General features: G+C 41.7%; 1 protein-coding gene and 1 long non-coding RNA gene across 2 annotated transcripts in view; one reads left to right on the top strand and one right to left on the bottom strand.

Annotated features, from left to right (window-relative positions):
• The window catches only part of COL19A1 (collagen type XIX alpha 1 chain), a 188,984-nt gene extending 186,188 nt beyond the window's left edge, over positions 1-2,796 (bottom strand). Inside the window, exon 1 of the mRNA XM_083497359.1 lies at positions 2,496-2,796. The gene's annotated coding sequence lies outside the window, so the exon portion shown is untranslated. The remainder of the gene's footprint in view (positions 1-2,495) is intronic.
• Positions 64-21,191, top strand: LOC310704225. Its single transcript, XR_014524659.1, has 3 exons — positions 64-102; positions 16,152-16,237; positions 20,178-21,191. It is a non-coding gene; the product is annotated as an uncharacterized lncRNA (long non-coding RNA).
• Positions 21,192-24,340: the final 3,149 nt, after the last annotated feature.

Below are 24,340 nucleotides of genomic sequence, written 5' to 3'. Positions count from 1 at the left end.
ACAGTCCTCTTTAACCCCCACAGGCTTTTACTGCCTGATTTTGCTATTGCACCTTGATTGGGCCCAGGCAGTAGTTTCCTCCAACTCTTCAGCTGGCAGCAGGTACAGTTATGGCCTTTTTGCCACAGCCTGTTTATTATTTGTACAGCTTTCCAGACGGCTCTATTTATCCTCATATCATATCCTCCTTACCTGCTAATGTTTGTTAGGAGCAAAGGATTTTGATTGAAGCACAGGAGCAAGGCTAGTAAAAAAAATATGGCAGCCTTAGATGCAAGTCCCATCAGAGTGTGAAGCCAATGCTGCTTATTGTGGCTGCTCCCCTGCTTTCAAAGGCTAATGGGGCTTTGGCATTTCTATTTTAAGCCTTTCACATCCTGATTAACAACACCAAACACCTTTTCCATTGGGAAATGGCATCCTCTAATGCTCTCATCAGAGCCCTTTGAATGTCACAAAGTGAGCACACGTGGTCCAAACTCAGGGCGCTTCCAGCCATGAACTTGCCATGTCAGAAAAGTGTGAGGTGTGTGTGCTTATTCTGGCAACCGAGTGATTGATTTAGGTACCCTTAGAAATATGCAGTTCACAGGTTTGTTTGCTTTAAGCATGACCGGAAGCAAGCAAAACAATGGTTCAATGTAAGTGCATGCCGAAAGCCACCCTGATTTTAAAATATAAGAGAAGCCACTCTTGAGAGAAAACTTCAGAACTGAAGACAGTTCCCCCAGTGGACTAGATCAGATCTGTAGTGAGGATTAACAAAGTGAGGCAGGCTGTAAGATGGGAGGGTAGGGGGAATTGTTATTGCTTTCAAAAGTTACTTTGCTCTTAATAAGCAATGCATTTCATGGTGTATTCATATATTTAAAACATATTAGTTTCCCCTATGGCAGGCATGTCCAAAATCCGTCTCAGGGGCCTGCCAGTCGGTTTAATCCGGCCCCTGCGGCAGTCTATTTCCTGGGGTAAAATCCTAAAAAAAGCTGAGCGACTTCAATCCTAAAAAAGGTCAACAACTATGGTTGGCCCATTGGTCGGCCCTCACAGCCCTTCACTTCATCAAATCTGGCCCTCTTTGAAAAAAGTTTGGACACCACTGCCGTATGGGAACTGTACTTGCCCCTCACAGATCTACAGTTCCCAGCACACTTAAACTACAATTCCCAGAAGTCTTTGGAGGGGATAGGTGCTTTAAATGTGTGGTGTGTAATGCGACCAGAGTTTAGCGTTGCTCATTATGAGTGACAGTGGTATAAGCAAAAGCACGAGGGCATTCCGTTATCCGTTTTCCACCACATCACGTAACGGTCACAATGGAACCAACCCAAGCACCTCACCACCAGCAAAGGGATTGCACCACCCTTAACCATATCTGGAACCCGCACAGGGAAATATTTATATTTCATTTTTAGAAGTTTATGCGGTGTGGTAGAAAGGGGGAGACGGAGAGTGCCATACCTTGGAACCCACAAAGTGGTTCTTAATCAAGACTTTTAACATGCTCCCCCCCCCCTTAGCTAATTAAAAAAGCAAATAAATATGGAGCACCTTTGTGTTGCATCCATTTTAGTGGGGCACTTAAACATGTGCCTAACATCTCTTCCGTTCCAATTAATGGGACTTAAAAGCTGTTAACTTCGGCTACAACATGCCCCGGTTGCTTATGGGATTCTGTATGACAGCAGTATAATATTTAAATAATTGGAAATTGTACAGATATGGAAAGAAACCATCCCACCTCAGAATGTGACTAAATAGGGAATTAAATAGCATCCTTGTTCAGTGTGTGTGTGTTTGGAGAAGAGGGGTTCATTTATAGGGGGTTATGCTCTACCATTCTGCTTACTCAGGTGTGTACCTGGGAGGGGAGAACACTCTCTTGGTCCCAAATGCAGGATCTCTAGAAATATTACGAAACAAAATATCCCCGACAGCAAGAGAGAGAAATAGAATCCAGCAAAAAGCAGAAGCACTATAGTTCCTCATGGGAGCTGTGCTGCTTTAGAATTTCAGCATCCCACTATGACTTTCTTTTCCTTCACAATATACACACGCAATTTAGTGCAACGGCCCCTAGAAGACAGAGCAACGCACCCACACCCTCACAGTTATTTCCTTCGGTATATAGACATTGAACAAAATATACCCACAAGCTTCATTATCACTGCATCAGTTTGTACATGTTAAGCCTTGCATGTGCTTTAAACTGTTCCCTGTGCCTTATGGAACAGGGCATTCATTTAAAACCAGCGTATCCGTGCAAAAAGAAAAAAAGTACCTGTTTTCCCATCACACAGCTACACAGACTGCACAGTGTAACAAGCACAGAATGACAGCTATTGATATACCAGCGCACAATCTATAATACCATTTATATAGAGGGCTCAGTTGTGACACTGTCAAAACCAGAGCAAACCAACCAAGCAGAGCACACGGTACTTTGCAGTGTATACTGGGTGTAAATCAGCTGATCGCAAACAAGAGGCTCTTACCTTTGATTAAGTTCCCCCTCCCCAGAAGCGCAGCAAATGCCTGTACAAAGCTGCTGTAGTTGCCGAGGAGTTGCTGGAGTCTCTAAAGAGTGGGAGAAGGGGACGCAGCTCTGTCCTTATTAGTCTCACACGGTGTGACCCTCCCACTCAGCAAGCACACAGAGAGAATACAACTGTACGGCAGGACAGCCCCCAGCTCTGGCACCAGTTTTTGCAAAAAGAGAGCGAGCGAGCGAGAGAGAGAGAGAGCACATGCTGAAGAGGTTGCAATGCAAATCTGGTAATAATATTAAAAGGGTTAGGTATGGATTGTCTAAAGCTGTGTCACAGATAAGACTGCCTGGGGTTTGACTGCATGAATGAAAGGGGTGTCTGGTTTCAGCGCACCAACTCTGAAGTACTGTACATGATACGAGCACAACAGCAGGGGAGTAGATTCCGCTCCCCCAGCATGTTAAGTGTAGCCACATCTCATTAATTTTATATACTTTATCATAAATTTAAAATCAACCAACCATGGGAATGCACCTATTTATGGCACCGATGCTGCAGAGAATAGTGGATGGCTGCTGTTTGATTTGCCTTTTTTAAAAAAAAGCTCATCGTATATAAAGCAAGGGTGTTCTTACACTGTAATATCAGCTGTCTGTGATTAAAAAAAACCCTGTGTGACACTCAGCCTTCCTGCTAATTCTCCCTTGAATATGCTAAACTGTGTTTGCTTGGGCCCTGGGAGTGTTCTCATGACAGTTTCTAGCACTGCCTTTAAGGATTTAACTAGAGGATAAAAGGATAGCGAGAAAAAGGGAATGACTGCAGCACAAACTTAGGGAGAAGGGAGGGCAGGATCTTCACACATGCTGTCTGCACATATTTAAATAAATTTTGTCTTCAAGCTCACCCCGCTCCACCTTCACCACCCTCTCCTGTGCTTTTAACATAATCCTTTCCTCCAAACAAGCATCAGCTACCTTTGACTCCCCTCTGCCCATTTAGAATTGTAGAGTTGGAAGGGACCCTGCGGATCACCTAGTCCAACCCTATTCAGTGCAGGAATATGCAGCTGTCCGTTATGGGGATCAAACCTGCAACCTTGCCATGATCAGCACCACACTTTAACTACACATCTTTTCTTATCTTTCACACACTGCTGAAATCTGCAATTTAGGTTGTTAGCTCTTTGGGGCAGGGACCCTTCTTTTTGAGGGGGCTTGTGTTATTTAGAAGAAAAGCCCCACCAATGATCTCTCTTCTTCCCTTCTTCTCTTTGGTGATCACTCGTAGCCGAGTAAGATTGTCTTCCATAAACACAGTTTTAACAATGAGTCCGTAAGTGACTGTGGTGGCCAATTCTAGATCCACACGTCCTTCCACAGCGGGGACATTGATTTCCGGGCGGGAGTTGATCACGCTGTGGATTTGCCAAGTGTGCCTTCCTCTTAGCATGTTTCTCCCTTGCATCCTGAGTTCGAGTGTCTTCAAAACTCATGACACCTTTGGTAAAGGCTGTTCTCCAATTGGAGTTCTCGCAAGCAAGTGTTTCCCAGTTGTTGGTGTTTATAGTATATTTTTTTAGATTTGCCTTGCGACAGTCTTTAAAACATATGCAGAAGTGAACACACAAAAATAGGGGTTTGTTTTTGTCCCCTCCCCCCTTCTTGGTGACCATGCCAACACTCCAATGAATTTTCTCTCTCTTTCTAGTACAGTGGTACCTTGGGTTAAGAACTTAATTCGTTCTGGAGGTCCGTTCTTAACCTGAAACTGTTCTTAACCTGAAGCACCACTTTAGCTAATGGGGCTAAAGTGGAAGCAAAGTTCTTAACCTGAGGTACTATTTCTGGGTTAGCGGAGTCTGTAACCTGAAGTGTTTGTAACCTGAAGTGTCTGTAACTCGAGGTACCACTGTAGTAATAATTACTAGAACTTTTGAGTATTCAAAGTCCTTCAAATAGATTGTATTGTAATTCTTACAAAGCAACCCTGTAAGGTAAGTAAGTATTATAATCTCAGTTTTGCAGATTGAGATTGGGGGCTGAGACTGAAAAGAGTGTGGATTATTTGAGGTTATCCGGTGAGTGCACAGCAGAGGTGAGATTTGAACCAGGGATTCCCTGCTTCATAGCTCGGTCTCATAATCACTTTTGCTTCATCAGCTCTCATAGGTAGTTATAATGTTTTGCATAGAGCTACAAGACTTAATGCTATTGGTGGACTACCACCCATGATAGTCAGCCAAATTAGGTATGATGGAGATCTGTATGGGATGATGTCATCCTCTATACCTGTTTGTGTGTTACCTGTTGAATATGAAACTGCTAGGTGAGCAGGAGGAAAGAAAGAGATTACTACAGGGAGTTCTATCAGGGAGAAAAGAAGAGACAGCTTCAAAAGTCTGTTTCAGAGGGTACAAGACTTGGGAGTGAGTCATTATTCCAACATGGGTGGTCCCAAGACCTACCATTGTGCATTCATTATAGGGAAGAGAAAAGCAGAAAGCAATATACTAATTCCCACTCCTCAAATGCTGGAAGCCCTTCTCAACCTTCTCCAATTCTAGCTTCTTAAAAGCATGCGCCCCCCCCCCCCAATCTGATAATGATTTTGAAAGGCAAGTAGGAATTGGAGAGGCAACTAACCCTACAGAATGTCATAACAACAGTAGGAGAAATAACTGACCTCAGCTATCCTGAGATGGAACAGGTAACTGTGAAAGAGAACTCGCTTGGTAAACGAGAATGTTAAGACTTGAAAAAGACATAGCATTTGCTTCCAGGAGACCTCTTTAATGAGCATTCACCCTAATTTGCTTGTGGGGAGGTTATATGATATTGCAGCAAACCGTTCTGACTTCAGCCAGCTTTTAATTCTGCAACATGGGCTTGCCAATATATCACTGAATCCCACCCAAAGATAGCAACTGCCTGGAAGCATCCAAGAGCCACAGATACAGTGGATGATTTTGCTTGAATCAGCCTATCATCAACCAAGTGGTGGTCCTAGATTTAAAAATAAGCAGTGCCCAGGACCTGTTGTAAGATCTAAGCATTGTGCTTGAGAATAGTGATTTTTTTTAATCGAAAAATGGCAGCCGTCAGTGCGTGATAAGCAACCACCCCACTCTCCGATTTTCTTTCTCTTAAATTTACCAGCACCTGGCCAGGCTATTTTTGTTTTTAGAAGTCAGTGGAAAAGATACACATGACTGTGTGCCACATCTAGTTTGGACCATAGTAACAGGAATAAAGTTGTGTATAGCTATTCCAAGTGAAACCCTCCCCATCAGCCTCTACTGTTGTTTATCCATAAGGACCCTTGTATGTGCATTCTTTGAGTGGCATGGTTTGATGAACCAGAGTATCGCTTGTGACCACATCCTCACAGATGCTGTTTGTGTTAGTTCTGCTTTTAAAGAGATTGTTTCTATGTTCAACAACAACAACAAACACATGACATACTTACTGCAGGAAATTATAGATGACCCCTCCTACAATGGTTACAAATTGCAATGTGATGAGAAATGGAATATGTATCTTGCTTAGCACGCCACAGACCAAACATTAACAAGGAGCAACATACAATCTGTTTATGAATGGCAATGAATGTCGGAATGGTTCGAAAGTGAATACTAACAGCAGGAAAAGCTGGGATGAGAAAAAACAAAAATTACTTTAGATGTTGACATTTTAGATCAGTTGAGTTTGTTTTGGGCTTCCATTTGCAGTATTTTCTGTTGTTGGTTTAAAAATTTACATTGAAAATAAGAAAAGTAGCTTGACAGAACAAAACATATTATTTCAGTACCAAATTACTTTCTTCTATTATGTTACATTGCTAAAATAGCTTGAATTAAACATGTATCGAATCACACATGGTCTGTTTTCTCAGTAAAGGCAGACAAATTTTAAATACAATTATCATGCTGTTGTCTCCCTTCTTGAACACAAATAAAACCAAATTTAGCCAACACTCAGTATTCATAGAATTTATGTTGGAGCTGATGAGGCTGATTGTTGCCTTTTATTAGAATCAAACATGCAACATAATAAACAACATCAACAAACATTCATTCCTATTACACCCTTCCTCACACAGTAGCCCAGGGTAACTAACAACAAGCAGCAAAATAAACACAAAAAACAACTTTTCCATCACAATCCTAACAAACATGGTCAGCAGTAACATAGTTAGAGATAAGATTAAATCAGCGGAGCCATCGTTTTATGTTCCAGAGGTCTACAGAATTAAATAGATCTTCAGTTTTCATCTGAATTAGAATAGTGTGGAAGACAGACTGATGTCAATAGGATGTGAATTGGAGATCCTGGGTGTCATAACTGGGAAGACCCTATTTCCTGTCATGGCTTCCAGGCCATAGACATCAGTAGAAAGATGTTCATGGCTCTGTACACTAGTCCTGCCAGCTTGAATTGGGCCCAGTAGGTCACCACCAACCAGTGCCTTCCTTTCTAGATATGTGTAATATGATCCCACCTCACTGTCTCAGACTAAATCACCAGCTGCAGTTTCCATGATGTCTTCAGAGCAGCCCCAATGTAAAACACATTGCAATATTCCATTCAGGAGGCTATGAGAGCGTAGACTAACTATATCCAGGTTAAGCTGGTTCAAGAATGGCTGTAACTGTCAAGCCAGCCGTAGCCAGGCACAGATGCTCCTTTCCGCTGAAGCTACCTAAGCCTCAAGCTGGGAGTCTAGGACTATCCTTGGATCACATACCTATTCCTGAAGGGGTGGGGTGTTACCTTATAGAGACCGAGCCATCTACCTGATTCTTGGGCCCAGGAACTATCTACCCACAAAGTTTCTGCCTTCTCAGGATTTGACCTCAGTTTATGGGCCCTTATCCAGCTCATCACTACCTTCACACACAGGTCTAGCACCTGCATACCCTTTCCCAATTCAGGTGGCATGGGGAGATAAAGCTGGTCATCAGCACATGAGCAACACTGCTCTTCAAATCCCCAGATGACACCTTCCAGTGGTTTCCTATTGATGTTAAATAGCATGGGTGCCAAGATACAGCCTTGCAGAACTCCACAGCCTACTGCCAAGATGGAGCAGAATGCCCCCAACACTGCTGTCAAGTTGCAGCCCTGCAGAAAGAAGTGGAACCACCACAGTACAGTGCCACCAACTCCTATCCCATCCAGCCAATTCAGAGAATATTATGGTTAATAACACTGAAAGGCACTAATAGGTCAAGAAGAATCAACAGGGTAGAGCACTCATCTCGACTCTATCCCAAATAAAGGCATCCAAGGCTGTTTCAGTGCTGGGTCCAGGTCTGAAAGCAGATGGAAAGGGTTTTAGTCCGAAACGCATTGCTTTGGATGCAAGAGAGAGAGAGAGAGAGAGACTTATTCAGATATCCAGACACGTTAGGCTGTTTCAATGGAAATAAATAATTTGCTCACTGTGAGCAGGGAACTGCCAATGCACACCAAGGGGGGAAGTGGCAAATATGAGCTGGTGTCACTTCTACTGTCAAACATAAGAAGAGCCTGCTGGATCAGGCCAATGGCACATCTAGCCCAGCATCCTGTTCTCACATTGGCCAACTAGATGCTTGTGGGAAACCCACAAGCAGGACTTGAGCATGAGAGCACTACCATCTTCTGCAGTTTCCAGCAACTGGTATTCCAAAACATTGCTGCCCCCAACTGTTGAGGCAGAGCATAGGAGTTGTGCTCTTCTGTCATTCTTAGGAGAAAACATACCAGACCAAAGCTATGTGAGGCTTGAACATCATTCCACTGCTATACATCTTTTTTACAAGTTGAAACAATTGAAAGACCTTATCTTAGAGGAAGGCAAGAGTCAGTGCAGCTTGTGATACAATCTTATATTTTGGTATTAGTCTGGGATGAAAGAATTGATTTCAGTGGCATTCTTGGTCTTCAATTACATTGGAATTAAAATCTCTACGCCTGAGAAAATCTGAACATTGCTGAGTTCACGTGCTGTAAACTGACCTACTGGTCTACCCCCACAGTACTTCTGTGCCACAAGTAAGGCTATTTACTGGCTATTTTGAGGAGTCCAGGAACTTGTATACTAATATACTCTTACAGTCCGATGTATCACATGTCATCTTAGAGGTAAGCATGATTGTTTGGGTCCACTTTTGGTGTGATTAGAATTAGGACTATGTAAAATCGTCCTCAACTTCTTTAATTTTATTAAGTCATTGGTTCAGTGTACACGCAACTTTGGAAGAGAACTCAAATCAGGTTTTGACAGAAATTCGTATGTTCATTACTAGCAGCATATCATTGCTCAGACTTGCAGACAGAGATAATTATTTTATTTAATCAGCAATATCAGCTGACAGCCTTCACACTTATGGACACATCCACATCATAGACTTAAACTAGTTTAATAATAATTCTCTCTGTGCAAAGAAACCTTGAGACTGGTGGCATTGTAACAGAATTTTGAACATGCTCAAAAGTACAATTCTTAGAATTAGTAGGCAGAAGTCGTGAGAGGTAAACCGATATTAAACAAACATCATCTCCATAGGCTCTTAATCTTGCTGCTGCTCAAAACAAGGAAGTAGTAACAACCCCATTACGATTAAAGCGTAAACTCAGAGGCCACCATTGCACACAGGAGCACTTAAGCCCTCTTAAATCAATGGGCTTCAGAATGCCTAATGGGGCTGGATAGAGGCCAGATCCTACAAATAGGGGGTTCTTTTGCATGCTGTAACAAGCATGCAATCAGGAATGACAAATGAACTAATTCCATACTTCTTCAGATCAGCCTTGTTGGGGACTTTGTGTCTTTTTCTGTCATGACGAATGTTTACAGGCGAATCACTTGAAAGGAAAACAGCTGCTTGAGGAGTCTAAAATCCTGGAAGTGATCAGCGTAGCCAGCCCAGAATAACTGGATCTAGGTTATAACTTATGATAAACCCATACCCAGATTTCCTTAAGAGTGTGAGTTGCATTTCCAAATTAAGCTTAATCACATTAATGCCTTCTTTATTTATTCTTATCATCAGATAAGCTTTTTTTTTTTTTGGTATGGTTTTAAATAGCCTCTCAGGTAGTAACAAGTACAGTGGTACCTCGGGTTACATACACTCCAGGTTACATACACTTCAGGTTACAGACTCAGCTGACCCAGAAATAGTACCTCGGGTTAAGAACTTTGCTTCAGGATGAGAACAGAAATCGTGCTCTGGCGGCACGGCAGCAGCAGGAGGCCCCATTAGCTAAGGTGGTGCCTCAGGTTAAGAACAGTTTCAGGTTAAGAACGGACCTCCGGGGGAGAGAAGGCAAGCAATCCTGGACATCAGTGAACTAAAATGGACGGGAATGGGCGAATTCAGTTCGGATGACCATCACATCTACTACTGTGGGCAAGAATCCCGTAAAAGAAATGGAGAGGCCCTCATAGTCAACAAAAGAGTGGCAAAGGCTGTACTGGGATGCAATCTCAAAAATGATAGAATGATCTCGATATGAATTCAAGGCAGACCTTTTAACATCACAGTAATCCAAGTTTATGCACCAACCACTGGTGCTGAAGAAACTGAAATTGACCAATTCTATGAAGACTTACAAAACCTTATAGAAATGACACCAAAGAAGGATGTTCTTCTCATTATAGGGGATTGGAATGCTAAAGTAGGGAGTCAAGAGATAAAAGGAACAACTGGCAAGTTTGGCCTTGGAGTTCAAAACGAAGCAGGACAAAGGCTAATAGAGTTCTGCCAAGAGAACAATCTGGTCATCACAAACACGCTTTTCCAACAACGCAAGAGACGACTCTACACATGGACATCACCAGATGGGCAGCATCGAAATCAGATTGATTATATTCTCTGCAGCCAAAGATGGAGAAGCTCTACACAGTCAGCAAAAACAAGACCTGGAGCTGACTGTAGCTCAGATCATCAGCTTCTTATAGCAAAATTCAAGCTTAAACTGAAGAAAGTAGGAAAAACCACTGGGTCGGTAAGATACAATCTAAGTCAAATCCCTTATGAATACACAGTGGAAGTGAGGAACAGGTTTAAGGATTTAGATTTGGTGGACAGAGTGCCTGAAGAACTATGGATGGAGGCTTGTAACATTATACAGGAGGCAGCAACTAAAACCATGCCAATGAAAAGGAAATGCAAGAAAGCAAAGTGGCTGTCCAACAAAGCCTTACAAATAGCGGGGGAGAGAAGGCAAGCAAAATGCGAGGGAGATAGTGAAAGATACAGGAAATTGAATGCAGAGTTCCAAAAAATAGCAAGGAGAGACAAGAAGGCCCTCTTAAACAAGCAACGCAAAGAAATAGAGGAAAACAATAGAATGGGAAAAATCAGAGATCTGTTCAAGAAAATTGGAGATATGAAAGGAACATTTCATACAAAGATTACCATAATAAAAGGCAAAAGTGGAAAGGACCTAACAGAAGCAGAAGACATCAAGAAGAGGTGGCAAGAATACACAGAGGAATTATACCAGAAAGATATGGATGTCTCGTACACCCCAGGTAGTGTGGTTGCTGACCTTGAGCCAGACATCTTGGAGAGTGAAGTCAAATAGGCCTTAGAAAGCACTGCTAATAACAAGGCCAGTGGAAGTGATGATATTCCAGCTGAACTATTTAAAATTTTAAATGATGATGCTGTTATGGTGCTACACTCAATATGCCAGCAAATTTGGAAAACTCAGCAGTGGCCAGAGGATTGGAGAAGATCAGTCTACATCCCAATCCCAAAGAAGGGCAGTGCCAAAGAATGCTCCAACTACCGCAGAATTGCACTCATTTCACACGCTAGCAAGGTTATGCTTAAAATTCTACAAGGCAAGCTTAAGCAGTATGTGGACCGAGAACTTCCAGAAGTGCAAGCTGGATTTCGAAGGGGCAGAGGAACCAGAGACCAAATTGCAAACATGCGCTGGATTATGGAGAAAGCTAGAAAGTTCCAGAAAGACATCTACTTCTGCTTCATTGACTATGCAAAAGCCTTTGACTGTGTCGACCACAGCAAACTATGGCAAGTTCTTAAAGAAATGGGAGTGCCTGATCACCGCATCTGTCTCCTGAGAAATCTCTATGTGGGACAAGAAGCTACAGTTAGAACTGGATATGGAACAACTGACTGGTTCAAAATTGGGAAAGGAGTACGGCAAGGCTGTATATTGTCCCCCTGCTTATTTAACTTATATGCAGAATTCATCATGCGAAAGGCTGGGCTGGATGAATCCCAAGCCAGAATTAAGATCGCCGGAAGAAATATTAACAAGCTCAGATATGCAGATGACACAACCTTGATGGCAGAAAGTGAGGAGGAATTAAATAACCTTTTAATGAGGGTGAAAGAGGAGAGCGCAAAATATGGTCTGAAGCTTAACATCAAAAAAACGAAGATCATGGCCACTGGACCCATCACCTCCTGGCAAATAGAAGGGGAAGAAATGGAGGCAGTGAGAGATTTTACTTTCTTGGGCTCCATGATCACTGCAGATGGTGACAGCAGTCACGAAATTAAAAGACGCCTTCTCCTTGGGAGAAAGGCGATGGCAAACCTAGACAGCGTCTTAAAAAGCAGAGACATCACCTTGCCAACAAAGGTCCGTATAGTTAAAACCATGGTTTTCCCAGTAGTGATGTATGGAAGTGAGAGCTGGACCATAAAGAAGGCTGATCGCCGAAGAATTGATGCTTTTGAATTATGGTGCTGGAGGAGACTCTTGAGAGTCCCATGGACTGCAAGAAGATCAAATGCATCCATTCTTAAGGAAATTAGCCCTGAGTGCTCACTGGAAAGACAGATCGTGAAGCTGAGGCTCCAATACTTTGGCCACCTTATGAGAAGGGAAAACTCCCTGGAAAAGACCCTGATGTTGGGAAAGATTGAGGGCACAAGGAGAAGGGGACGACAGAGGACGAGATGGTTGGACAGTGTTCTCGAAGCTACAAACATGAGTCTGACCAAACTGCGGGAGGCAGTGGAAGACAGGAGTGCCTGGCGTGCTCTGGTCCATGGGGTCACAAAGAGTCGGACACGACTAAATGACTAAACAACAACATTGGTGATATAACAAGTAAATACTCCACTTTGTTTCTAAAATTATCTCTTCTGCAAAGATTTCATTAGTCATTTACTCAGACCTTCCAAGTGTCCCTAGTTTCCAGACACAGTCCCAGATTTACAGAATCTGCCCTGGTTTCTGATTTGATCCCAGAATGTCACGCTTTTCCTTAGGACGTCCCTATTTTCATTGGAGAAATGTTGGAGTTATGAAGGCAGCCCTGTATAGGGAATTAAAAAAAAAAGTTTAATGATTTATTATGCTTTTATCAGCACCTGGTTAAACCCTGTGGAGGCCTGTAGGCCATCGAAATCTCAGGGTGCTCCTTGCAAATTATCTTCTAATACATTTTTGTACTTTCCTTTCAAGATCAAATCAATATTATTTTGATCTGTTGTTGCAGGGCCCCTAAAAGACATAGGACCCATAGGCTGGTGCCGACTGCCTATTTGGTAATCTGGCACCGGCTTTCATGTATGTTGGAATTCGCCCACTGTGGCTGGGGTAACCCAGTTGAAAAAGGTAAAGGGACCCCTGACCATTAGGTCCAGTCGTGGCCGAATCTGGGGTTGCGGCGCTCATCTTGCTTTATTGGCCGAAGGAGCTGGCGTACAGCTTCCGGGTCATGTGGCCAGCATGACTAAGCCGCATAATATAAATAATAATGGTATTATTATTATTATTATTATTATTATTATTATTATTATGGAATAGGACGTGCCTATTTTCATCGGAAAATGTTGGAGGGTATGTTTACTTAGTTGATTGACTGAAATTAGAAACCACTTAAAAAGACAAGAAATTTGCTTAAATAGAATTTGTTTTGTGGATGGTTTCCCACAACAAGCTAGATGCTGCAGGCTTGGCGGTTAATTCAAATTACTGCGCATCTGTAAAATTTATTTTTACAGTTCTAATCATCATTTACTAATTATGCCTTTTTGTGCTCAGTGTTTTATTAGCAATATAGTATTTTACTGTTGTATTTCTATTCATAAAATGTTTATAAATGCAACATGTACGTTATTATTTTTCCCTGTTTGGGAAAAATAACATTTTCTCTCCCTCTTTTCCCAAGCTTTATAACATTTTTAAAATTCTTCATGATATGTGTGGTGAATGTTTGGTTTCATAACATGCATAATTAATTACAAGTAATGACATCAAGGGAACCATTTTCTTTTGGTGATTTAATATTAATGAATTAATGATGAGGAATACAAAGATGCCGGATTGGCTATGTATAAAAATAATTGGCAGTTTTTATATTTATAGAAATAATGTGTGGAAAAAATATTTGCATTATTCACAATACCAATTTGTTTTCAAAATATGCTTTGCTACTGGAAATGAAGAAGGGTTTCTGCTTCCTTTTTTGTGTGAGTTTAGCAGATTTCCTTGTTACCAGGCACTCCCATTGATTTGGTTTGGAAAAGTATGCAGGTGCCTTTTAGATTTGGCTGTAAATCATGGGTTGGATCCACGTTCAGATCCATTAAAATCAGTGTGGGTTATGTTAGTCATGATTAACTTAAGTCCCATTGATTCTGATGAATCTACACTAAGCATGACTACAATCCTAGCCACTTATCTAGGAGTAATCCCCATTCAATAGGACTTGCTTCCGAGTAGACATGATTAGGAATGCGCTATTAGTCTGGATTCAACCAGTTGACTTCTTGAGTAGGCCAAGGCCAAGGTTTGAGAAGTGCAAATTAGGTCCTTTCTCACTAAGGTGCAAACAAAATCTAATTTCTCCCCTATCTCTATCAGGTATTACCAGTTAGTTGGTGGGAGAATGGTGCATTGCTTCATGTGGGCAACTGGACAGACTGTAACTCCTCACACTTCCCAATGATAGAGGGGAGATCTTACGGAATTCTATGGGGATGATGACTTCTCTGTCGCCCTTGCTGCTACTGCTGCTCTGACTGCTTCATTCCCTATAGAAAACCGAATAAATGTACAATCTAATGTACACTAATAGTGAACATATCCATGCACTTAACATATCCATGCACTTAAGAAGGAGGCTTCAGCAAGCCTGGGGTAACCCAGGAGTAACCCTAAACTTTGCAGAAGTACAAAAAGGGCAGGTTTCCCCAAACAGCCCACTGAAGACTGAGAATGCTCAGTGGGCACAGAATGTTGACTGACTGTTGGAAGGAGGCAATGGAGTGTCATGGAAGATGGGGCGGCTGGCTGGGAATTTGAACAGTCCACACTGTAACATTTTGTTGCAGGCTCCATTTGTGCTTTCCATTTGCTTTAGTTTCCCCTTCATCTACATCCACATTATATTTCACGCTGCACACATTTATTAGATAATGTCATATTGATTTTAAACTAAGCCCAGCTCTAAGAAAGAGATCTTTGGAGCACAGCCCAAGGGAGGAAAGCAGGAAACACAAGATATTGCATTGCTATGAACCTGTTTTGTTAAACAAGTTCAGCCACTATTGGGATGCGGGTGGTGCTGTGGTCTAAACCACAGAGCCTAGGGCTTGCCAATCAGAAGGTCGGCGGTTCGAAGCCCCGTGACTGGGTGAGCTCCTGTTGCTCGGTCCCTGCTCCTGCCAACCTAGCAGTTCGAAAGCACATCAAAGTGCAAGTACCGGTAGATAAATAGGTACTGCTCCATCGGGAAGGTAAACGGCGTTTCCATGCGCTGCTCTGGTTTCGCCAGAAGCGGCTTAGTCATGCTGGCCACATGACCCGGAAGCTGTACGCCGGCTCCCTCGGCCAGTAAAGCGAGATGAGCGCCACAACCCCAGAGTCGTCCGCGACTGGCCCTAACGGTCATGGGTCTCTTTACTTTTACCTCAGCTATTATTACAATATGTAGGATGCATGCACATAAAGTCTGCTTTTGGTTTAACTGAAATTGAAAATTGTACTGTATCTTAATTCATAAACAATGTCCAATTTTATTATGACTTTCCAATGCCAATATCTAGAATTCCCTAAGGAATTTCCACGGGGATCCCCATGAGACTTAAATCATAGTACTCTGGTTTAAACTGAATTAGGATGAACATGCTGCTTCACTGTGTTTGCTTTGTTTAGAAAACATGAAGAAAATGAACTAGTTTTTATTAGCCAATTAAAAAACCCAGTTAATTCCATCCAGTGCTTTTTTCTGGGGGATATGCAGGGGTACGCATACCCCTAAACATTTTGTGAATCTTTATACTTTTGTCCATTTACTGCATTTATTTTTCCTGCATTGAACTATAAAATGGTGGTTTTCTTGAGTCAAAATGAGAGTACTCTTAAACATTTTTTTTTGGGGGGGGGGAGCACTGATTCCATCCGAAGGGCAGCAAATCTAAAGGCAAAAGACACACCAATATCTGAAAAGGATAAATGCTGTGACATTTTGGCTGTATTAAAAAAAAAATCCCCTGACTTAACCCTCAAGGATTCATCTTTGGCCACAAGATGCCAGTGGTACAGTATCTTCTTCCCATAACTTAAATACTTTGCCTGAAAGGATATCACTAGTAAGGACTGAAAGAGGAGAACATGGGTTCAGTTCCCAATTGAAAACTATCCTGTGCTTCTTCTTCTTTTTTTCTTTTCTCAAAAGGCACAGAAGGAAAGGATGTTAAATTACTCTAAAATCTCCAGGCAAGCAAATGTCTGCTGCACCAGAGAACATCCACCACCTAAGAGGTATTTGTGAAGTTACTTCAAAACCAAATGGCTTTGGAAATAATGTAGCCGCTTTGGAATCCTCAGGCCTGTTTTGTCCAAAAGAGAAAGCAAAACACTGCCTTAAGCTAATCGTTTAAATATATGTGCATGGTATTCAATTAAGTTTTACTTAGAGTAAACCCAATTAAATTAGTGAAAATGACGAGATCTGTCTGTTCTTTTCCATGGACCTACTCTGAGTAGAATTTAGTCGAATATCACCCAAGAACCTCCAAATTTCTGTGGCTTTTCTGACACCAGGAACCTTGTCACGTACATCTTCTTAAACAGCATGTAGGTGGCAAGTTTAAGATAGTAACCTATGCACCCTGTGCATTAGTTCAGAGGGGCTTACTTTCAAGCAAACATCAGCCTGCCATACCCATTTCTATATACTTTTCCCATTGTTTCATTGCAGCCTCTCCTTCCTGCTTCTCCTGCAGAAAAAAGAAACATTTTCTGCAAGTCTGCTATTACTCTACTTCTATGACTTTAGAGTCTGCCAGAGGCAGACACGCAGAGAACCCATATGGAAACTAAAACAAAAAAAGAACAGATGTGTGGGTGGGCGTATATTATGTGCTGTGCACACACAGTGTCTCCTTGCAGGCTGAATGTGCTGGGCTGGTTGCAGAGGCTGTAAATTCTTTCCTGCCTGGCTGAAGAAGTGAAGCTCCCCATGGCATCACATATTCCTTCCTTCTTCACATCCAAAAAAACTTGGGAAGTTTTGGTTGCTGTTTTTAAAAAACAAACAAAAAACCCCTGTGATGTAAAAATTCTAGTTAGGCCAGAAATTTGATGCTGTATAAACAAGAAAAAACAACTGTCCCTATTGTGCTATGCTGCCATAACATAGTAGCAATATGTAGGGAGCGGGTGGCACTCTTAACCACTGAGCCTCTTGGGCTTGCCAATCAGAAGGTCGGTGGTTTGAATCCCCACGATGGGGTGAGCTCCCGTTGCTTTGTCCCAGCTTCTGCCAGCCTAGCAGTTTGAAAGCATACCAGTGCAAGTAGATAAATAGGTACTGCTGTGACAGGAAGTTAAATGGCGCTTCCATGCACTCCGTCATGGTGTTCCGTTGCGCCAGAAGCGGTTTAGTCATGCTCGCTACATGACCTGGAAAGCTGTCTGTGGACAAATGCTAACTCCCTCAACCTGAAGCAAGATGAGAGCCGCACCCCAGAGTTGCCTTGGACTGGACTTAACCATCCAGGAGTCCTTTATCTTTAGTAGTAATATACAGAAATTATTCTGAATTAAGGGCACTCAAATATTAATTAATGTCCATGTTTGTTTGTTTGTTTGTTTGTTTGACATCCTGTCCTGCATCACAAGATCTCAGGGTGGTTAATAGATTTTAAAAAACCAACGATTTCCCATTCTACTCTTTTAATTCCTGTTTTATGTATGGGATTGGGTAATCCTGTATATATTGGGTCATCCTCTTTAATACCCATTAACTGTTAGAAGATGCTAAGCATTGGCTGTTATTTTTGCCTTTTTTACATTAAGTTGTTAAGACAGCCTCCATCGAATAAATTTTATAATCTTCCTTGACATTTTCCTCTTCTTATCAGCATCATTTTGATCCTTCGTTCATGGCAATGGTAAATTATTTGTTCTACAGCAGCACTGGGGAACCTTTGGACTCCAGTTCCTATCTGCTCCAGCCAGCATGGCCAATGTTATAATCCAAAGGAGACCCTGCCTTCCATAAGAAGGAGTATAACCAGTCTCAAAAATGGGAATTGACAGCAAATCAACATTTCCCTATTTCTCAATGGAAGGAAACAATGAGAATTCTAATATGTAACCAGAAATGTAAAAGAACCCTCAAACCATTAAATAGAATGTCAAAGGCTGCTAAGGACAAAGACAGAAAAGAATGTGATTATCTATTCAGTGTATTTCATCAACTGGATAGTTTTGGTCGTTTCATTTTAGGAGGACTGAGAATGGCACTGAGAAACACAAAAATGTGATCATGCGGCGTAGATGGAGTATTTTTGTACAAAATGTTAAAAATACTACTGCTCTTTAGCTTGAAAAAAAGAGAGGTAGTTAACTGGAAATATGATAGAGGTATATGAAACCACAAAAGCTCTTGAAATCTCTATCAGGGAACAGCTGCTCACTGTTCTACACAAATATAGAACAAGAGAGCACCTGATCGAATTAAGAGCGAACAAAATTAGTGATTTTTTTGGTCACATAACGTGCAGCTGACATGAAAAATAATGTGCAGTGACAATGGCCAGTAACATTAAACCATAAGGAGAACATACCGGTAAGCCCTGATGGATCAGGGCAAAGTCCCAGTTAGTCCAACATTTTGCTCTCACACATTGCAGCCCTAAGCACACTTACCAAGGGGGCAAAGCCCACTGAACACAGTATTTTGTTAATTTAGTTCATTCCATTTATGAATTGTTTCCCATAAAATATATCAGATTGATTTCACAGTAAAACACCAACCATAAGAACAATTTTAAACAATTCCACATGTGTAAAAAACATTAAACCAATACCACATATAGAAACAATTATTACAAACCCAGCACAGATACGGTCTATGATAAAGATCTCCACTTAAAAGGCCTGATGAAAAAGGAAGGTATTCAACAGGTGCTGAGAAGACAATAGAAATTCTTACATCTTATGGGATGGACTTCCTAATGAGATGGTATCTGCCATTTCCCCCAGAGCGCAGTGATCGATTGGATATATATGTGGTGAGACCGTATTTTAGGTTTCCTAGTCTCAAGCAGTAAAGAAGTTTGTACACCAGTAACAGCACTTTGAACTTAGCTTGGTAGTTCATTAGCCACCAGTGAAATTCTTTTTGTAGCGGCATAACACTGTGGCAAGAGTCTGCCCCAGTGATTAGTCAAGCCACTGTAATATTTTGCACTAGCTGCAGCTTCTGGGCCAACTGCAAGGGCATCCCCACGTAGCGTGCATTGCAATAACCTAACCTGGAGGTTACCAGTGCAAGGACAACAGTGGTCAGATACCTCTCCTGGTCCAGAAACAATAGTTGTCTTATCAGCTGAAGCTGGCAAAAGGCAATCCCTGCTACTGAGGCCACATGAATCTGGTAAGAGAGCTGGATGAGGAGCACCCTCAGACCAGGAGGATGTTACTTTGGGTGAGAAGATTTGAGGCTGGCTGAGAGACCATACCCAAAGAGTGCATCAGTGGCTTCCTGTCAACTTGAAGGGAAGTGACAGGCAGATGCCATGGGGCTCTCTCCTGACCCAGGATGTTTTGAGCTTCAGGTAACACAGAAAATTCCCCCCTCCTACTCTTCCGCAGCCCCCAGCTGCTGCTGCTGCTGCCCCTTCCGAAGGCCATGGGTAGATAAAAGGAGACCAGAGAAGAGTGGGTAGGCACAGCAATAGAGGAGTCACACTCCTCAAGCCAGATCTGCCACCTGAGTCAACTGCCTCACCTCGCCTCATAGGCAGACTGGCCCACCTTCTAGGCCTGGTGCTGTTAGACATCTTTATAAATGACTTAGACAAAGGATTATAGGAGATCCTCATTATATATACAGACAGCACCAAAGTGAGTGGGGTAGTCAGCACCTTAGAAGACAAAAACTGGTTCAAAATTATCTTAACAGGATGGAGAATCTGAGCCAAAGCTAACAAAATGATTTTCAACAGAGATACATGTTGTTCTGTATTTCGGAAGAAAAAGATCACATGTTTATAAATACAAGATGAGTGACACCTAGCTTGACAACAGTATATGCGAAAAGGATTGGGTGGTGAATAGAAGACAAGCTAAACAATCTCAGCAGTGTGATGTGGCAGCTAAAAAGGCTAATGCAATTCTAGACCGCATCAACAGGAGTATAGTGTCCGGATTGCAGGAAGTAATGGTAGCGCTCTATTTCTGTTTTGGTCAGACCTCACCTAGAGTACTGGGCACCACAGCTTAAGAAGGATATTGACAAGCTGGACCATCTCCAGAGGACAGTGACGAAGATAGTGAAGAGCCTGGAAACCAAGTCTCATGAGGAAAGGTTAAAGGAGCTGTGTTATGTTTAGCCAGGAGAACAGATGATTAAGAAGCAACATGATAGCCATCTTCAAATATTTGGAGGGCTATTGCATAGATAATAAGAGCAAATTTGCTACTCCAGAACATGGGACTTGAAGCAATGGGTTCCAGCTACAAAAAGAAAAAGAGAACAAGAAGATAAGAATGAAACACTAGGAAGAACTTCCTGGTGCTATAAGCTACTTAACAGACTGCTTTGGAAGATGGTGAACTCTCATTCATTGGAAATTTTAGCAGAGGCTGCTTAACCACCTATCACTATCAGGGTTGCTGCAACAGTGGATTTCCTGCATTGGTGGGGGGTGGACGAGATAACATTGATGCCTCTCCCAAGTCTATGATTCTGTGCTAGCATGAACCCTTTCCCTGAAAATGCTTGTGAGATTGTTTGTTTAGTTTGACAAATTAGATCATTATTATTAGAGAGATGCCCATGCTGCAAGATTGACTTTGCATGCACCCATATCGGTGCATTGTTTTTTAAAATCCACCGTTTCTGAGCTGCCCTGTGTACTCTCCACTTTGATCTGTAATTGTTTTCTACTCTGTATAAAACAAGGCGCAGGAACCCCTCCAGAGTGGATTAAGTCTGTCAAATAACAGACAATTTATGGGGAAAATAAAAGGGATTCACTTTCCTCCATAATCTCTGGGGTTGGGGAAGTGGAGGGTTGTCTCTTCCCTTACCTTAAAATAATTTTTTTTAATAAAGAAAATTGCCACTTCATTCCTGCATTTCTTATCCTGGGTTAGTTTGTGTCCTCTGATAGATCTTAGACAGGCCTTGCATCATGAGGCTATCTAGAATGTTGCCTGTGGAGTTCTGAAGAAACATAGAAGTTGGATGGAATCTTGAGAGTCATCTAGTCCAACCCCTGCAGTGCAGGAGGTGTGCAACTTTGGCGTTACCAAGAGCTCTGAGGTTTGTTGTTGTTAAAGCTGATCAATATAGGACTTTAAAAAATAAAGTTAAATTAAGCTTTCATCTTTTTAAAAAAGACCCCCCCCCCATTTCTGTGCTTCAACAACAACAAAACCCACTCAGAGCTCTTAAGTGCTCTGTGTGCAACATTTTGGACAGCCTTATTTCTTGCAAAAAAAAACCATGGACGGGAAAACCACAGCGATATAGGTAAATATAGAGCTATAAAACAGAAATACAGAATTAATAATACTGCAAAATCATCCCAATTCACAAGGTTATTTGGCTCCTAAACCAAGTCAACGCACACCCCCTATTTATATTATTAAAGCTTCCTTAATGACATTTTGAAAATTAGGGTGGCTTTTGTTCTGTGAAACCACAGTCAGCTAACTGGGATGGGAATATGGGGGCCATCTATTTTCTTATTTGAGTCTTTGAAGTTTGGGAATCCAGGATTGCTGATTTTGATTAGTTACAGTCTACTGCTTCCTGAAGTCTGAACATGGTAAACAAGTGTGGATCTATAATCATTTGCAGTGGGTGAAGAGAGCAGAGCAGATGGGAGCAAGAAGACCCTTTGCCTTCCCCATCAGTGGCTAATAATCCAAGCACACAATGGATGCACGGCATTCCTGGGCAGTTCTTTGTTCTTCCTTCTCCCCACCCTTCTTTTTTATTGACCTTAATGAAAAAAATGCAAAGTAGGCTCTCTCATTGTTGCTTCTCTTTACTAGTACACAGGCCACTCCACATGACTTTGTCCTCAGATCAAATGGATAATGCCAATGAAGGCAATGCTAAAATTGCACTGTTGAAAAGGGAAGAGAGCAGGGCAGGGCAGAAAGCACCTTTGTTCCTAGTGGTTCTTCCTGATCCCAAAGCACTGTGCTGCACAGTGGCTACTACCTGATTTTCCCTCCAAGGCATTCAGTCCCAAAATTTCATTCAAGGAGGGAAGCATATCATTGCCATGTTGTCTGAAACACAGAGAATTAATTATGAGAGCTGTAGTTTTTGTTGTTATTGTACCTATTGCCTTCCATAGGGAAGATGTGTGAGAAAAAAATAATTTCCTTTTCTTCTGGTACTATTTGATTTATTTTTTTTACTGACATTATGTGAATTTCTATACATTATACCTCACTGGCCTCCTCTCTGTAGCAGTGTAGTTGATTTTGGGGAGGCTACTGTGATATCCTTGGCATGTGGTGAGAGTTTATACTCTGTGACTTTAGGTCATTATATTTATTCTAAAGGCTGAGGCATAGTCTGGTCTGAGGAAAGGTCCTGATAACTGGTTCCCCACCCACGTTTCTATAATACAGTAATAAAGAGGCCTGTCATTCTGTCAAGCTGCATGTATGTGTGCACAAAAGGGGACCTTTCCATTGTATACCTTCCATGATTTCATTGATTAAAGCAGGAACAACTGAGTTTTTTCAATACCTATTATCTCATATCAAGGTTTGCTGCCTGAATGCAACACGTGAAGCTTTTCTCTGTCTGTTCTATTCATATACGAGAACCTACCGAAATGAAGTCAGTTACCTCAGCTAAGACCCAGAAAAACTGAGGGGGGAAAATAAAATTATGAAGTCTAATATGTTTCCCTGTTATGTCCTTGCTGGGAAGTTTTTGCCTCTGCACATGAGTCTGAGAATGTTCTGAACAGTTCCCATTGAGTTCATGAAACAGTGTACCTTGACCTGTTCTTAATGCATTGTTGACCACATCTACGGACTATGATTGTTATGTTCTTTCAAGTCATGCAATATCAATCATTAGTAACCATGTGTTCCCTTTCCCAACCTTCATGATTAATGCCCTTACATTGTATTCATGTTAACCAATCAGCAACGAGCGCACCTGTGGCAATGTTGTAATATTCAATAAAAGAGTCTCCTCGGGACTTGCTCCAGAGATGCCTCTCACATGAAGAGTGGCAGACGCAATTGATGGACTATATGGAACTGGCTGAAATGACTGGCAGAATCTGAGATTTGGGAGAAGAAATAATGGAAGAGGACTGGAAAAAATTTAAGGACTATCTACAAAAATATTATAAATTGTATGAATGTTAAAAACTGCACGATTGGGAAATTTTAGCTTCAGCGATTAGATTTGGTGAATCGGAAAATAAGTTATAAGTATGAAAAGGTTGAAATTTAAAGTAATACTATGGTTGATTTAAAGTATAAGTAATTGATAAAAGGTATTTTAAATTTAAAAGTATAATATTTGAAAGGTACAAACTAAGACAGGAAATAAGGTAATAATTTGGTGACATCTTTATTGTAAAGAACGCATGGTGGGGAGATGTGAGGAAGTTCGGTTGGTTATGGAAAAATGTTTTTGAAAATTGGATTTCCTTTTCTTATTTTTCTTCTTTGTTTCTATAATTTTCTATCTATGACCTTTATATTCTTGACTGAGTTTTTGAAAATGTAATAAAAATATTTATATCAGAGATGCCTCTCACATGACACTTGCTACTCGTCTGTCGTTATTCCAACCCAACATGTCCTTGATTGGCCTTGGTCCAAACATACTATGTGCCTCTTTGGTGCCTTCATCTCCCCCCTTTCCTCTGCTTCCCCCTGCCTCTTCATGGCAATGGTGGTGGCAGTGACAGTCCCTTCCCCTTCACCGGCCTACATATTTCTTTTGACATTGCTTTAGTAGTGGTAGTGATACCAAGGCCTCCCTTTGGTCTAGGAAGGTGAGGGGTAGACAGGTTGGTGGGAATGGGGGGGGCTGGTTAGGCAGTATGTCTGCTGGTTGTCGTTGCCAGCATCAGGTGTGGTCACCATAAACTGCATGATACCCTTATTTGCTACCCTTCTGCCCCAGCATGTCCTTGTCTATATGTTTATTAGTTGTGCAGAAGAGTGATTTTCAGCAGTGCAGATTGTTCTGCAGGGTTGAAGAAAAATACGCATCACCTGAAAGCCCCACTTTGATAACACTAACCCTGTCCCCCTTTGCATCCTCTTTCCCTAAAGTATGTTGTGCCTGAGGTTCATGCGATTTGAACAATTCGGTCAGTAGTCACAAACCCTATATGGTCAGGCCTCAAAGATACA

The sequence above is a fragment of the Podarcis liolepis genome (genome assembly GCF_965112155.1).
Source record: "Podarcis liolepis genome assembly, chromosome: 3".
Lineage (NCBI taxonomy): Eukaryota > Metazoa > Chordata > Lepidosauria > Squamata > Lacertidae > Podarcis > Podarcis liolepis.
The sequence above is the reverse complement of the archived record's forward strand: the minus strand, read 5'-3'. Positions and strand labels throughout refer to the sequence as shown.